Source organism: Amblyomma mixtum, chromosome 7 (assembly GCF_055824585.1).
Source record: "Amblyomma mixtum isolate Tamu chromosome 7, ASM5582458v1, whole genome shotgun sequence".
Taxonomy (NCBI): domain Eukaryota; kingdom Metazoa; phylum Arthropoda; class Arachnida; order Ixodida; family Ixodidae; genus Amblyomma; species Amblyomma mixtum.
In genome coordinates, this window is record NC_143018.1 from 119,869,895 (window position 1) to 119,884,930 (window position 15,036).

At 50.9% G+C, this 15,036-nt stretch overlaps 1 pseudogene; it reads right to left on the reverse strand.

Moving 5' to 3' along the window:
- Nucleotides 1-70: 70 nt before the first annotated feature.
- LOC149337337 (uncharacterized) lies at nt 71-11,185 on the reverse strand (annotated as a pseudogene).
- Nucleotides 11,186-15,036: the final 3,851 nt, after the last annotated feature.

Sequence of the window (15,036 nt, forward strand, 5' to 3'; positions counted from 1 at the left end):
TGGACGTGTTTCACTCTAACGAAGCATTTAAATCGGCCTTAAAAACTCTTTGCTGACTGCAAGAAATGCTTCAGACAGAGAGCATTAGAACGGCGTTCTCCTGAAGGGAAGAAGTACGAAGCATAATGTTACATGCAAACGTTTAGCTTTCGTCGTTCCCCTAAACTCGTAACGTTTATTCTGTTCTCCACTGACACCTACATCTGCAAGCATCGCGCTTCTAATAATAAATTTTGTCCCTAGCAGCTGTGCAGGCGCATTTTGCTGGACTAAACTCAGCTCTAAAGCAAGGCAGACGAGGTGTGCTGGCGCGCATAAACAAAGCCCTTCCATCCTTTGCTCGTTTTGAACGCAAATATTTTTCAAATACAGATCTCTTAAACCAAATAGAAATAGAAGCATAGCATTGCAAAGAGAGTTTGGTTACGCTGAATAGTTTTCCTCACACACTGGGACCATGGTAAACGTCAGCACGGCCTGGATACGATAAATTGGTAAACTGGTTTTTGAGGAAAGGAAAAGGCGCAGTATCTGCCTCGCATATCTCGGTGGACACCTGAACCGCGCCGTAAGGAAAAGGAGGGAGGTGGAAGTGAAAGAAGAAAAAAATTCGCTGTGGTTTAGCTCTGGTTAAACCTGGAGGATTGAGAAATCAAAATCTGCGCGTAGCCATGTATATATACAGCACAAACCACGCAGATGGCGATGCGCAACCGGTACTGCGCATCAGATAGGGAGAGAGAGACAGAGGGAAACTGTCGGCGAGGCGATGAAGAGCTCCCGGCGGCGGCCCCGGCGCGCCAGCAGTGCGCCGTGGGCCGTCACCCGCTCCTCGCTCATGCGCAGCTTGGCCTTTCCAGAGCTCCGCGAAACGGCTCAGCGAGTATCGTAGTGTTGCTTTCGCAACAAAAGGAGAGAACCAGGTGCCGTAGTGGAGGTCTCCGGAATAATTTCGACCACCTGGGGTTCTTTAACGTACACTGACATCGCACAGCACACGGGCGCATTGTGCGTTTACGGTTTCGCAGTTTCTCTGCACATTAATTTAGCAGTAAGGAACTCCCTCGAGCGCTCGGCCCCTTCGAGAGGGAGTACACATCACGACTTACTTGGTAATCCCGGTGTCTGCTCTCACCTTTTCCAATTTTCGAACTGCTGACCGCGCTGCTCTGACACCAGTGCACCGTTCACCCAGATCTTCTTCTTCAGAAAAGACCACGCGCGATCGCGTGCCGCACTGGCACCTTCGAATGCATCTTCTACGGGTCGGGCATTCTGCGCTTTTATCCGGCACTGGTGATGAAGACAAATGTCCTGTGGCTGGCGATTCGTAGCGGCTTCTGGTAAGAATTAGCGCACGGAAATATACTCTCATGCGCGCCGTGAATGTATGTAATCTTGTTGATATTATACGCACTTACTAGCAGGATATTATGCAGAGCAGAATAAAATAAATTGGTAAATTGGTTTTGAGGAAAGGAAATGGCGCAGTATCTGTCTCACATATATCGGCGGACACCTGAACCACGCCGTAAGGGAAGGGAGGAAGGAAGGAGTGAAAGATAAAGCGGGGTAGCGGCTGAGTACCTGGCGGTGTTGTGCTAGCTTGCCCAATTTGTCCTTCTTGTTTTCTGTTCCTGCCCCTGTTATAGGGTGATAGGGCGCGGGACGACGGCTTAATGTCTACCTCTTCTCCCGGCCAAGGGTTTTCCCCTTGGTCGGCCTCTCTTCCACAGGACCAGCTTCCAATCGATGTCTTTTTTCGCAGTGGAGTCACCAGCATTCCTGTGGCTTTAGTTCCAGCTGATGGAGGCGCCATTCGTTTGAATAACCCGGAAGCGGTGCAGGTGGCCCTTCAGACTACATCACCACATTTCATGCGAATCACAGATGTGCGGCAGTTCGGCAAGGGTGGGATATTGTGCAGGTCGCCGGACAAGGATTGTGTCGCCGACCTTTTGAGGTGTACCTCCTTCGCCAACCACCCGGTGAGCGCATTTATTCCGCCTCATTTAGCATGTTCCAAGGGCTTAGTCCGAGGTGTTGACTCTCGATTGAGCCCTTCAGAAACGCTGGAGAACCTCTCGTCTGCGGGCGTCATTGCGGTCCATCGTTGCAGCAGAATGGTAGAGGGGGTGAAAATACCTACAGAGTCCGTCATAGCCACATTCGCAGGAGTAGTGTGCCCTTCAGAGATCAAAGTGTGGCCACTAGTGTTTCGAGTTGACGCATTTAACTCTCGTCCCCTTCAGTGTCAGAACTGTTGGAGATTTGGCCACAGCGCCAAAGCGTGCAAATCGGGCTCACGGTGCTGTGCATGCGGCGAAAGCCATGCTAGAGAAGAATGCCCTGAACAGCAAGAAAAATGTTGTCTGTGTGGTGGTGCCCACTCTGCCAACTGTCCTGATTGTCCTGCACGAGCTCAAGAAGTGCAGGTTCTAGAGATAATAGATAAACGTCGATGCACGCGACGAGAGGCCTTTGCAGCAGTCAAAGAAAGAGCCTCATGCTATTCTAGTGTGGCTGCCAAATGTCCACCTGCAATGGACGCCTCTTGGACACAAGCAATTACCGCTGCGGTTGAAAAAGCAGTGGCGAATGCAATGGAACGTATTATGGAAACGGTATCCACGTGCATCTCACAGGTAGTAGCTACCCAGATGACTAATATGCTGCAAGCGCACGCCGCTCCGCTCTTGTCCTCTATGGTTTCGGCTGCTCCTCCACCATCTGTGGACATCAATAGCGCTCCACAGGGCCAAAGTCAGCATGAGCGACAAACGACTCCTGAAAAATCTCTCCCGAACAGCGTTAAGGACGCATCCTCTGATGAATGTGTTGAGATGGAATTCGATACCCGCGCCCAAAAACGAAGTGGGTCTCCTTTGAGTATCCCGGATCCATCTTGTCACCAGTCCAAGTCCCAGAAAAGTCATGCAAAACAAAATCCTAAGACCAGGATTCTCGAAGCGGCAGTTGCCGCTGCAGCTCTCCCGCCAAGATAGGGTCGTTAAGTGTTCTCCAATGGAATTGCCGATCTATATCCTCAGCTTCAACAGATTTAATATGCCTATGTACTCAACTTCAACCGGATGTAATTGCGTTACAGGAAACATGGCTTACTTCAGATATTAATTATCATCTCAAACATTACCGTTCGTTCCGGCTAGATAGGTCTTCACGAGGGGGAGGGTTGTTGCTGCTAATTTCCTTAAAGTTTTGTCACAGGGCCTTCATTTCTTTTCAGTATGCGGACAGTCAGTGCGAAATACTGGCGGTTGATCTCAATATCCCAGGTCAACAGCCCTTTACTGTAGCTAACGCATATTTCCCTTCAGGTGTGCTTGACACTCGGCCCCTTGACTCATTGATGTCTAGCAGCAGATCTCAGGTTTTATTAGTTGGGGATTTTAATTCGCACCACGTGACGTGGGGGTTTAAAACAGATTGTTTCGGCTCTAGACTATTTGATTCGATTTGCGACAACAACATAGTCTGCAACAATTCAGGCATGCCTACATTTGTACGTGGTCTATGCCGCTCTGTTTTAGACTTAACTTTTTCCTCCCCAGGAGTCTCTGTCTCGTCTTGGGCGCCTGTTGACTGCGCGACTAACAGTGATCATCTACCGATCAGTTTCAGGGTTGCGTGTAACTTAACTCTTCCCGAACGACAACAGCGCACCTTCATAAATTATGTTCGCTTTAAAGACACTCTCAAATCAGCTCTCACAATCGATTCGGACCGAAACACCACTACGAGTTCCGAATGTAAAGCTACACATATATGCACAGTGTTGGAACGCGCAAGGCAAAAGTCTGAATTCATAGTCACAGGATCCAAGGATGCAATCACCAATAATTGGTGGAATGCAGAGTGCACGCGTGCCTATAGACGGCGGAAAGCAGCCTGGAAGAAACTCCTCCTAAATCAATGCCCTAAAAATTGGTTGGATTATAAGTATGTCGCAGCAACATTTAAGCGCACTATCTCCCGCGCGAAGGAGGAGTATATTACAAGTCATTATGATTTTCTTTCTCAGTCAGGGAATAAACGGGCCCTGTTTAATTTTATGAGGAGAAGGAAAGTGATTCCACCGGCTGTCAATATTGAATCCCTCGTTCAATCCCCTGCTGACATCGCTAAGGCCTTAGAAGGAATTGCGGGTGGCCTAGAACGTCGATTCACATCTGCACTTCATTATCCACCTACATTCTCATGCATCTCCAGTGATTTCATTGAGGTCACTATGCCTGAGCTTTCGCAAATTGTTTTGCGCCTATCTCCAGCGGCTCCTGGCCCCGATAAGGTCACTACATCTATGATTAAAATTTTGTTTACCGAATCTCCTGAAGATCTATTGGCTTTGGTTAACCATTCCCTTAAAGGTCCATGGATACCCCATGAGTGGCGTCTTGCGGAAATAGTTCCAATACTTAAAAAACAAGGGGAGGGTTTCACTTCTGACAACATACGCCCGATTTCATTAACATCGAATTTAGTGAAATTGGTGGAACGGGTCCTGCTTCGTCGTATCATGTATTTCATTTCTGCAAATGATATCTTGAATCCTTGTCAAATTGGTTTCAGGCCGGGCTGTTCGATTTGGTGTGCTCATACTGACCTTGAGAGCCGTATTAAATTAGCTCGCAGCACTAAACAGTTTGCCGCGCTTATCACACTGGATATCAGTAAAGCCTACGACAGCGTCGAGTACTCGATGCTGTTACACAGATTACAGGTCCTTAATTTCCCAAACTATTTCGTAGCCTGGATCTTTGCTTTCCTGGAAAACAGAGAATTTTATTGCTGCCGAAATGGTGTTTCTTCAAAGAAATTCCGACAGACAAGAGGTGTTCCGCAAGGCTCAGTTCTTTCTCCTGTTCTTTTTAACATCTTTCTAAGCTCCATTCCATGCATCCATAATGTGTCAACTTACGTGTACGCTGACGACATCGCATTTTTTGCTTCTGCAAAAGATATTCACTCTCTGTATCAGATCTTGCAGGATTACCTCAATATTCTTGACAACTGGTTAGGAAGTATTCATCTGTCCCTCAATGTGAACAAATGCGCCTTGTTGGTCTTCCCGGTTTCTCATCCTGTACATATCTGCGTTTCTTATAGAAATCATATAATTCCTCAGGTTCAAACAGTGAAGTATCTTGGAGTGATCTATGACTCTACTATGTCCTGGCGGCCTCACATTGAGCAAGTTTCTGTAAAAGGAGTTCGGGCCATTGGCATCCTGCGTCGTCTTTGCAGCGCTAGGTCAGGGATGAGAAGGCACACACTTCTGCTGATCTATAAAATGTATGTCCGCCCAATTTTGGAGTTCGGATGTGTTTTATTCTCAGGAGCTCCTGCCTATAAACTTCGACCGCTTGTGCTCTTGGAGCGTGAGGCGTTGCGCCTCTGCTTGGGACTTCCGAAGTATGTAGCTAATGTTGTCCTGCACCTTGAGGCGCGAATTCCATCTTTATTAGCCAGATTTCGCCTTTTAACAGTCCAAACCTTTTTAAATTTGTGCGACTCTCCTCTCCACACATCCAATGTAATATTTCTTAGTCAGCCCGCAGTCTTTTTAAATGCTACCTGGTCTCGGTTGCATACTCCGCAGATATGTTTCGTGCAGTCTCTCCTCGATCCCTTAAACATTAAGCTCACAGATATCCATCCTCTGCATAACATCTCACCTTCAGTCGAGATTGCATTTGATAACATTTTCCCATCGAATGCCAAGCTCCAGCCCTTTCCTCTCCTTCTCGGTTTGTTACAGGACCACCTAAGATCCTTTCCTTTTCATATTCTCATTGCTACCGATGCCTCGCAGGATCGTGAAAAGGCAGGTGTGGGCATTTTTTCTCCTGCATTGGGATGGTCCTTTTCTCTCCGTCTCCCTGACTTCACTCCAATTTATCTGGCCGAATTATTAGCTGTCATTCTAGCTTTACGTAAATTAGATCCTGCCGTTTCCAAAGTCATGGTTATGACGGACTCTCTATCTATTTGCTTTTCATTATCATCAACCTCTGAGTCTCGGGCATTACGCCTCTTTAAGCAGCTGATCCCGCTTCATCTAAATTCGGTGAGGTTGCTTTGGGTACCGGGTCACGTGGGCATTCAGTTAAATGAGGTTGCTGATTCATTAGCAAGGGCCTCTCTCTGTGGCCCAATAATTGCGGTCCTGCCTACCTGCGCATATACAGCTGCGGTGAGGTTTCGCAGTTACACAATATTTCAGGAATTTTCAGCCTCGGCGCTTACTTCATCCCCCGAATACAAGCATCTTCTGCACCCTTGGAGCAGCAAAGACTGGAGTTCGCGCAGACTGGAGGTCTCTTTCACGCGTTTGCGATGCCGAGTTCCTCTGCTAAATTTCTACCTTCACAGATCTGGTCTGGCGGTTTCTCCACTGTGCTCATTTTGTGCCGAGCCTGAGACAGTGGATCACTTCCTGCTGTTCTGCCGCCGATTTTCTTCTTTGAGGAGGCGCCTATTAGAAATTCCGTTTCATCAGCTGGGTCTGCCTGTGTCCACTGAGGTTGTTCTTTCCTTTGGCGCTACTTCGCTTGGACGAAGCAACAGGAGTGCGCGCTGTGCAGTTGAAAAATTTCTTTTAGAAACACAGCGACTCCCATGCTAATTTTTTTTTTACTTTTTTTTAATTTATTTATTTATTTATTTATTTTTCCCCCTTTTTGTTTTCATTTTTTTGATTATCAATCTCTTAATTTATTATTATTATTTTTTATTTTTTCTGCCTCTCTTTCAGTCAATACAAAATTGAACCATTCCAGATGTTGCATTCAAATCTGCACATTATGCCGTCCTCCCATCTTCGATCTCCCAGCTAACAGGACCCCTTTCGTTGCGTCGTCCAATCTGTCAGCCTATACCCTATTAATTCTCCTTTTCCTCTAAAGCTCCTAATCATTCCAACAGTTCACCGCCTGTGTCTTGGCCACTCCCCCGTAGTGGGTATGTGCCATTCTACTCGAGGCCAACCAACCAACCAACCAACCAATTTCGACCACCTGGGGATCTTTAACGTGCACTGACATCGCACAGCACACGGACGCCTCTTGCGTTTCGCCTCCATCGAAACGCGGCCGCCGGGGTCGGGTTCGAACCCGGGTACTCCGGCTCGGTAGACGAGAGCCTTACCACTCAGCCACCGCGGCGGGTCAGAGTAAGTTTTGAGGAAAGGAAATGACGCAGTAACAATCTCACTTGTATTGGTGGACACCCGAATCGTACATGATACGAAGGTGGCGGTTGACAATGCGGCGAATGAGGAGGATGGTCTGGTGTACAGTGTTTGTTAGTTGACTGATGACGGTGGTGTGTTTGCCCTTCGACTGCAGAAATAGTCCAATGATACGGAGGGTAGAAACATGAGGAATGGGTGTGCCGTCCAGGTAGACGGTGAGAGTAGAAGGGGATATGGGGGCCACCCCCCGAGGCAGAAGGAGCAAAAGCTCCGATTTGGACGGGGAGCAGCTCAAACCGATAGCCCGGGAGTGAGTCACCACCGCGTCCACGCCCGCCTGGAGAGTGGTCTCCATATCGCCAAGATTGGCGCTGGTCACCCAGAGGGTGATGTCATCGGCGTATGAAGCATGAGATAGACCGAGGATAGTGCGCAGAGCACGTACCAGTGGGAAGAGGGTTATGTTGAAAAGAAGCGGGGAGAGAGAGAGAGAAAAAAAACTTTATTTACACAGGAATTCGGGCCACGCCCCAGGGTCCCCGCACGACACCACTGCACTCAAGTGTTTATGTTCCTGAGGTCCATAACAATGGCAGCACGGCCGGTGGCGATGGTCTGCACGGCCGGGTCCTCCGAGCGCTGCAGGGTCTCCCAGTCCTCCCAGGTCTTCAGGTTCTCTAGGTCCCGCGGGGAAGGGTCCGCCGGGCAGAGGGAAAGGATGCGGAGGGAAGAAGCGAAGGGTTCTGGGCATAGGGCACATGCGGGAGTGGGAAAGGATGGATGATAGTGAGCTAGGGTAAGGGGTGATGGTTGGCTGGTTTATGGGGTTTAACGTCCCAAAGCGACTAAGGCTATGAGAGACGCCGTAGTGGAGGGCTCCGGAAATTTCGACCACCTGGGATTCTTTAACGTGAACTGACATCGCACAGTACACGGGGTAAGGGGTGAGGGGAGAGTGTGTGTCTGTAGTCTGCGCCAGAGTGTTGCGTGTTTGTTATCTAGGGAGGGGTGGGGCGGGGGTAGAGCTGGCGTGAGGCTCTGTATGCCTGGGTCAGCTCACTGAATGTGTGCATGCGCTCCTTCGTGAATCCCCGATCCGAGGCCACCTGAGCCCGGTTTAAAGAACCTCGGGCTGAAAGGTTGGCAGCCTCGTTTCCGGGATTCCCGGAGTGCGCAGGCACCCATATCAGTTCCACATGGCGGGGCGGGGGTGCATCGGGCGAGTCCAGTATGCCAAAAGCAGGAACATGAACTCGGCCTCGAGCAAAATTTAAAATCGCAGTTTTAGAGTCACTTAAAATATACCGGGCTTCCGTGCAAGTGATAGCAAGTGCAATGGCGGCTTCCTCTGCAGCCTCTGGGGACGTGTCTGGAGGGAGAGGTAGTGTGAGGTGGGTGGATGAAGAGTGAACCACAGCTGCTATCGCTTCATCACCCGTACAGGCAGCGTCCACCCATACGGCGTCCGGCTCGGGGCCGTACGCTCGATGGAGTGCCTTCGCACGGGCTCTGCTGCGCTGTTCATGGTGGGACGGGTGCATATTCCTCGGGAGCGGCCTAATGAGAAGCTCCCGAAGAAGGGGTCGTGGGATGGCGAGGAGTGTTGGGTCGTTGGCCGGTATTCTGATGCCGAGGGGGTCCAGGGTATACCGCCCTGTGGAAGTTTGTGTGAGCCTGATGTATTGGACCTGTCGGTGGGCCTCCACCAGTTCCCCGATCGTGTTGTGGAGGCCCAGGCCTAGTAATCTTTATTTGAGTTTGTTGAGGGGAAGATGAAGTGCTACTTTAAATGTCTTGCGAATCAAAGCATCCAAAGCGTTTATGTCATGTTTGGATAGTTGTAAGTATGGGGTAGTGTACAGCACACGGCTCAGGACAAAGGCATGAATGAGGCGACATAGGTCACGCTCCTTCATGCCTCTATGACGTCCCGAAACCCTGCGGATGAGGTCCGATATCGCGCCTACAACCTGCTTGAGTTTCTTGAGGGTAGTGGTGTTTTTGCCAGCGTTCTGGATGTGCAGTCCCAATACACGGAGGGTGCCAACCTCAGGTACCGGGTCACCATTCAGTTCAATGGCAATGGGGGAGCGGGGACAGCGGTGGTTCTTAGGACGGATGAGGAGCAGTTCGGACTTCTCTGGGGATCAAGACAGTCCGATGGTCCGTGCGTAATTTTGGGTGAGGGTGGCTGCTTCCTGTAAGGTGCTCTCTATGTCGCTGTCACTGCCGTGAGTGGTCCCCAGGGTAATATCGTCGGCGTAAAGAGTGTGCTTCAGGTGGGGAATAGTTGCCAATTTTCGGGCAAGGGGGATGAGGGTAGTGTTAAAGAGAAAGGGGGAAAGGACGGACCCTTGAGGGGTGCCGATACTCTGAAGCGTGAAGGAGGGGGAAGACAGAGGGCCGAAGTCTATCTCAGCCGTGCGGCCAGTGAGGAATACTTGATTGTAGGCATACGTACGCGCACCCACATTGAATGGGGATAGAGCAGTCATGATCACCTGATGTTCAATGCGATCAAAAGCTTTGGAGAGATCCAAAGCTAAGACTGCCTTGGTGTGACCTGGAAGAAGCGGGTCGAAAATGTCGTGTGTGAGTTGCAGCATGGCGTCCTGTGCGGATAGATGGGGGCGAAATCCCACCATGGTATGCGGGTAAAGATTGTTGTCCGCCATGTGAGTTGCGAGTCTCGCTAACACAACATGCTCGAGGAGCTTCCCGAGGCATGAGATTAGCGAAATCGGGCGAAGGTTTTGAAGTGTAAGTGGTTTGTTGGGTTTAGGTATGAATATTACCTCCGCGTGGCGCCAGGCCTGCTTGAGGTTACCCTCCGTCTAGCACTGGTTGAAGTATTTCGTAATGTGGGTGATCTATTGGTCATCCAGATTACGGAGCATCGAGTTTGTGATCTGGTTTGCACCAGGTGCGGAGTTGGCGCGGAGAATCAGGAGGGCCGCTCTGACTTCCGTCTCCGTGATGTCGGTGTCTAGTGTAGGATTTGCTTGTCCTGTGTAGTGCGGTAGAGGTATGGGGCCGCCTGGAGATGTGTACATGGTTTGAAGTGTGTCTAGAAGGGTGTCGGGATCGTCAATGTGTTCATGTGTGAGGCGTGTCACGGGGTGCTGTGTTGCTGATTTGGTGCGTGTGGGGTCAATGAAGTGTCGGAGGAGTTGCCATGCGCGTTGCTGGACAGGGTTCCGGCTATGCCGTCACATATCTGTCCCTAGTTGGATCGGCAGAGCTCCTCAGAGTGCTGTTGGATTTGTGTCTGCAGCGCGGCCAGCCGCTTTTTAAGCGTTCTGTTGTGTTTGTTGCCTTTTCAGCGTACCAGGATGCTGTGATAAGCCTCCCAGAGGTGGGCTAGGCGTGTTTCAAGGGTAGGTGTTTCAGTTGTAGTTTCAATGTGTCGCGTGTTGTGGTGAACGTGATGCTTGAGTGACTGCACCCATGCGTCATGTCTGCGATGGGAGTGTCTGGGAGGCCGGTGCGTGCAGTGCGAAATGCATCCCAGTGACAGAGGCTTGGAGGGTGCTCTAGTTGCAAAGGGAGAAAGAATAAGAAGAAAGTGGGCCGTATGAGATTTCGGCTGTGCGGTGTGCGAGGAAAGCGGTGATATAAGCATGGACACAGGGTCCGACATGGAGGGAAGAAAGAGCGTTCAGAATGGCAGTGTGATGTACACTATCGAATACTTTGTTTGGTAAGGTCCTCCGCCAGGATAGCTCCAGTGCGTTTGTGGTGGGAGGGATGTAGGACATCCTCGGAAAGTTGGAGCATGACATCCTGGGTGGACAACTTGCGACGAAAGCCGAACATTGAGTCCGGCAACATGTCGTGGTCACCCAGATATATCTGCAGGCGGGCCAGGATGACGGGTTCGAACAGCTTGCCGAGACAGGGTGTGAGAGAGATGGGGCGGGGGTGTTCTAGTGCGACAGGTATGCCAGGTTTGGGTATGAAAGACACGTGCATGGGTCCTGGAGGAGGAAAGAGCGCCAGCTTGTCAATGTTTATTGATGAGGTCAGTAAGGGCTTCGATGGAGGGGGTATCTAGGTTACGGAGTGCTTTATTAGTGATGCGGTCAGCCTCCGGGGCCGAGGTGGTGCGGAGCTTGAGTAGCGCCGCACGAACCTCGCCCAGGGAGATGTCCGCATCGAGATCGGGGTTGGCGGAGCGGAGTAGATGGGAAGAGGAGTAGGGGGGTCGGTGCCGAGGTAGCGCTTCCTGACGGCCGCCAGAAAGTCAGAATCGGATAGTGGGGAGGAGTGAAGGAGGTGGGAGATATCCTTGCACTGCGAGGCTTTGGTGTGCGTAGATTCTAGCAGCACCCTGAGGAGCGACCACGTTTCGCGGAGGCCCAGGTTGCCGGCCATGGGATCGCAGGTCTGGCCCCACTGTTGCCGGAGAAGAGAGGAGGAGTGCTTCTCTGTATCCGACGCGAGCTGGGCCAAACGAAGGCGCAGGCGGCGATTGTGTTCCTGGGCCTGCCAGCGGCGGTGGACAGCGTGCAGCAGACGGCTGTCTGCCGTGGTGGAGTATGGTACTGCAGGTAGTGTGGATGTGGCAGTGCGGACGTCTGCCAATAGGGTCTCAGTCCAGGCCGAGAGATCGGTGATAGGAGCAGAAGAGGAAGTAGAGAGACGAGTGGAGCGGAAAAGATCACAGCCAACTATCTGGGTAAGACGAGCAGAGGAACGAGCAAGAGAGTGGAGAGGGAAAGTGGTGCAGAGGATGTAGTGATCGAGGGAGACCCCTGTATTAATCCATGGGGGATCCGTAACATTTTTGGCGAGGGTAAAGATTAAATCCAGCGTCCAACGAGACACCAATCCAGACCTTACCCTCGCCCCAGTGCATCCAATACAGTTTTGCCGCCACCACTACAATAGGATACGATAGTAAAGCTTTCAATCTCCAACCGAAAGAGAATAGCTGGAGGGCTACCCGCCTATATTGATTGATTGATTGATTGATTGATTGATTGATTGATTGATTGATTGATTGAAAACATATTTGTTGAATATTCTTAGAACATGTGGGCGGGCCACCTAGTCCGGTTGTCCGCTGGTTATTGCTGCTGCGCTGGCCCTCCCACCAGCCAGTGCTGACGGTCAGGATCATCGCTGAGCAGAAGAGCCTCCCACTGCTCCTCTCAGGGGTTTAGAATGGGGTCAACTAAGGGATTAAACTGGCATGCCCACACCATGTGGTAGAGGTTAGCTACCTCTTCACAGTGTAGGCACTGCGGAGGGTATAGTGTAGGGTACCACTGGTGTAACTTAGCTGGGGTTGGGTATGTGTTGGTTTGTAGTCTTGTAGGGATTTATGTGGTACTCCTTTCTGGCTGTTCTGTATTGCGTGAGATTGTCAGCATACACTGCTAAACCTATTAGGTCGCGGCACCCTTCATGGTCATCAGGGGGAGACGCCCGGTATAGAATAGCTCGGGCATGCCTGTGAGCGGCTTCGTTTCCTTTTGGTAGTTCCAGGTGACCAGGAAACCAGATGACTGAGGCTTGGCTGGGTGGATGCTTAGTCAGCAATGACAACCCTCACCTGTGAATGAATCCCTTATTGAAGTTGCGACAGGCGTTCTGGGAATCAGTGAGCACAACGGCGTTGGAGTTAGATGCTACAGCTAATGCAATAGCTGCATCCTCTGCGTGAGTGGGGTTAGATGTTTTCATACAGGCGCAGTTCACTATCGATCCTTGAGGCGTTGATACCACAACAGTCATGATACCATTCTTTGGAGTCGCCGCGGTAGCTCAGTGGTTATTGTGCTCGACTGCTGACTCGAAAGACGCGGGTTCGATCCCGGCCCCGGCGGTTGAATTTCTTTGGAGGAGAAATTCTAGACCCGTGTACTGTGCGATGTCAGTGCACGTTAAACAACCCCAGGCAGTCGAAATTTCCGGAGCCCTCCACTACGGCGTCCATCACAGCCTTAGTCCCTTTGGGACGTTAAACCCCATAAACCAACCAACCAACCAACCATTCTTTGGTCCTGCTGCGTCCACGTAAAGGGCGTTAGGTTGCTTATCCCATTTTTTTTGCAGGGCTTCCGCTCTTGCTTTCCTCCTCTCGATGTTATATGCGGGATGCATATTCTGCGCAATGGGGTGCACGTTGATGAGTCTTCTCACATCGCGTGGGACCTCTTCCCTTTGGTCTATTGTATAGGGCTGATTGACATGGATCTTCTCGAGCAGTTCTCTACCGGGTTTTGTGAGTGCGAGCCTATTTCGCCCTCGTCTATCGACACAGGACGCCCTCTTATACTTGTACAGAGACCTCCTTGAGACACCTCCCAGGTCACCGACAAGGGCCATCCTGGCACTTGATTTGAAAGGAGCGTTTGATAACGTTCTACATAAAAAAAAAATTGGCAGAGGCTCAGCTTGGTTAAGCCCAGAAATTGCGAAAGCAACTTCATCCGTTTCTTCAGCCCGCATATCGTCATCCATGGCGTTGAGCATACTCATAAGAGTAGGACGTTCTTCCATAGCTTCTTCCACAGAGGCTGTACGTTGTCGCCGAGCTGCATACTGGGCACGCCGCTTAGAAAGTCTTTGTTCACGCTCTTCTTCGGTCTTCGTAGCTCGCTGTTGCTTCCTCTTTGCATTCTGCCGAGCGGCTTTCGCGGTAGGCGGCATTGCAACGTCTGGCCGCCGGCGCGCTGCGCGCTCGGTTTTGCGGCACATGGCATGACGTCAGACCGCTAAGCGCGCCGCGCGCGGCAGGAGTGGGAGTTAGGCCGCGCTTGGTAGCTGCGGCCTCGCTATGCGACGGCGCAAGTTGGAGCCCAAGCGCGCCGCGCGTGGCAGGAGCAGGAGTTAGGCCGCGCTTGATAGCTACCGGCCTCGCTACGCGACGGGCTGAAAGTGCAACTAGTATTGCTTTCGCAATAAAATATCCTGCAAAGCCTCGCCGATACCAACTGCGGTGCAAGGACCTACAACTGTCTAAGCTGAGAAACCAATGGAGCGGGAGCTTGGAAAGCAGAGGGCAAAATTAGTACATTGGTTTTTGAGGAAAGGAAATGGCGCACTATCTGTCTCACGCATCTCGGTGGACAGCTGAACCAGAGGGAAGGCGCATAACTGCCCTCTTGGAACAGTGGACACCTTAACCATGCTTTAAGGTAAGTTGAGGTAGTAGGGCCATTTTTTTTAACTACACTTCGCGCAGGCTGGTGTAGAGTAGTGGAGGGCGGGGCTTATGCGATGACGTAACCATTGCACCCGGCGCTGCTGGCTGGAACCAATCGGATGAAACCGCGCGGCGGCTTCTGCAAGAGCAGACGACGAGCACTTGATAACGGAGCTTTTGGAAATAAAACGAAATAAATTGCCTTGAAAACTACGTTCTTTTTGTTGAATCAATAAAAAACACACGCACAGCACGCATAATTCTGCATTTTGTGCGCGTCGCCTATGTCATCGAGCATCGTCTGTGTTTCGCTGTGCGCAACATGGACGCTGTAAAGTTGCTAGGCGCCGAGCTTTTGCTCGATTCTTTTTCTTCGGATGAAGAATCAGATGATGAAGTACAGTGTATGATGCTGGAACTAGCGCTGCACTTTCACAGGAGAAAAAGGAACCGTGTACCCCTGTACGTGGAGAGTACTGTGCCACGGTACGTGGATATGGAGTTTCGGCGGCTATTCCGCCTGTCCCAAGAAGCAGCGAGCCGCCTGACTGAAAAGTTCGAGGCGTCCGGCTTCTACCCACAAGCTCAAGCTACGCACGGCCGGCCAAGACTGTCAGCAGAGAAGACTGTTTTGATTGCCTTGACTTACCTCACCACGCAGAGCACCATG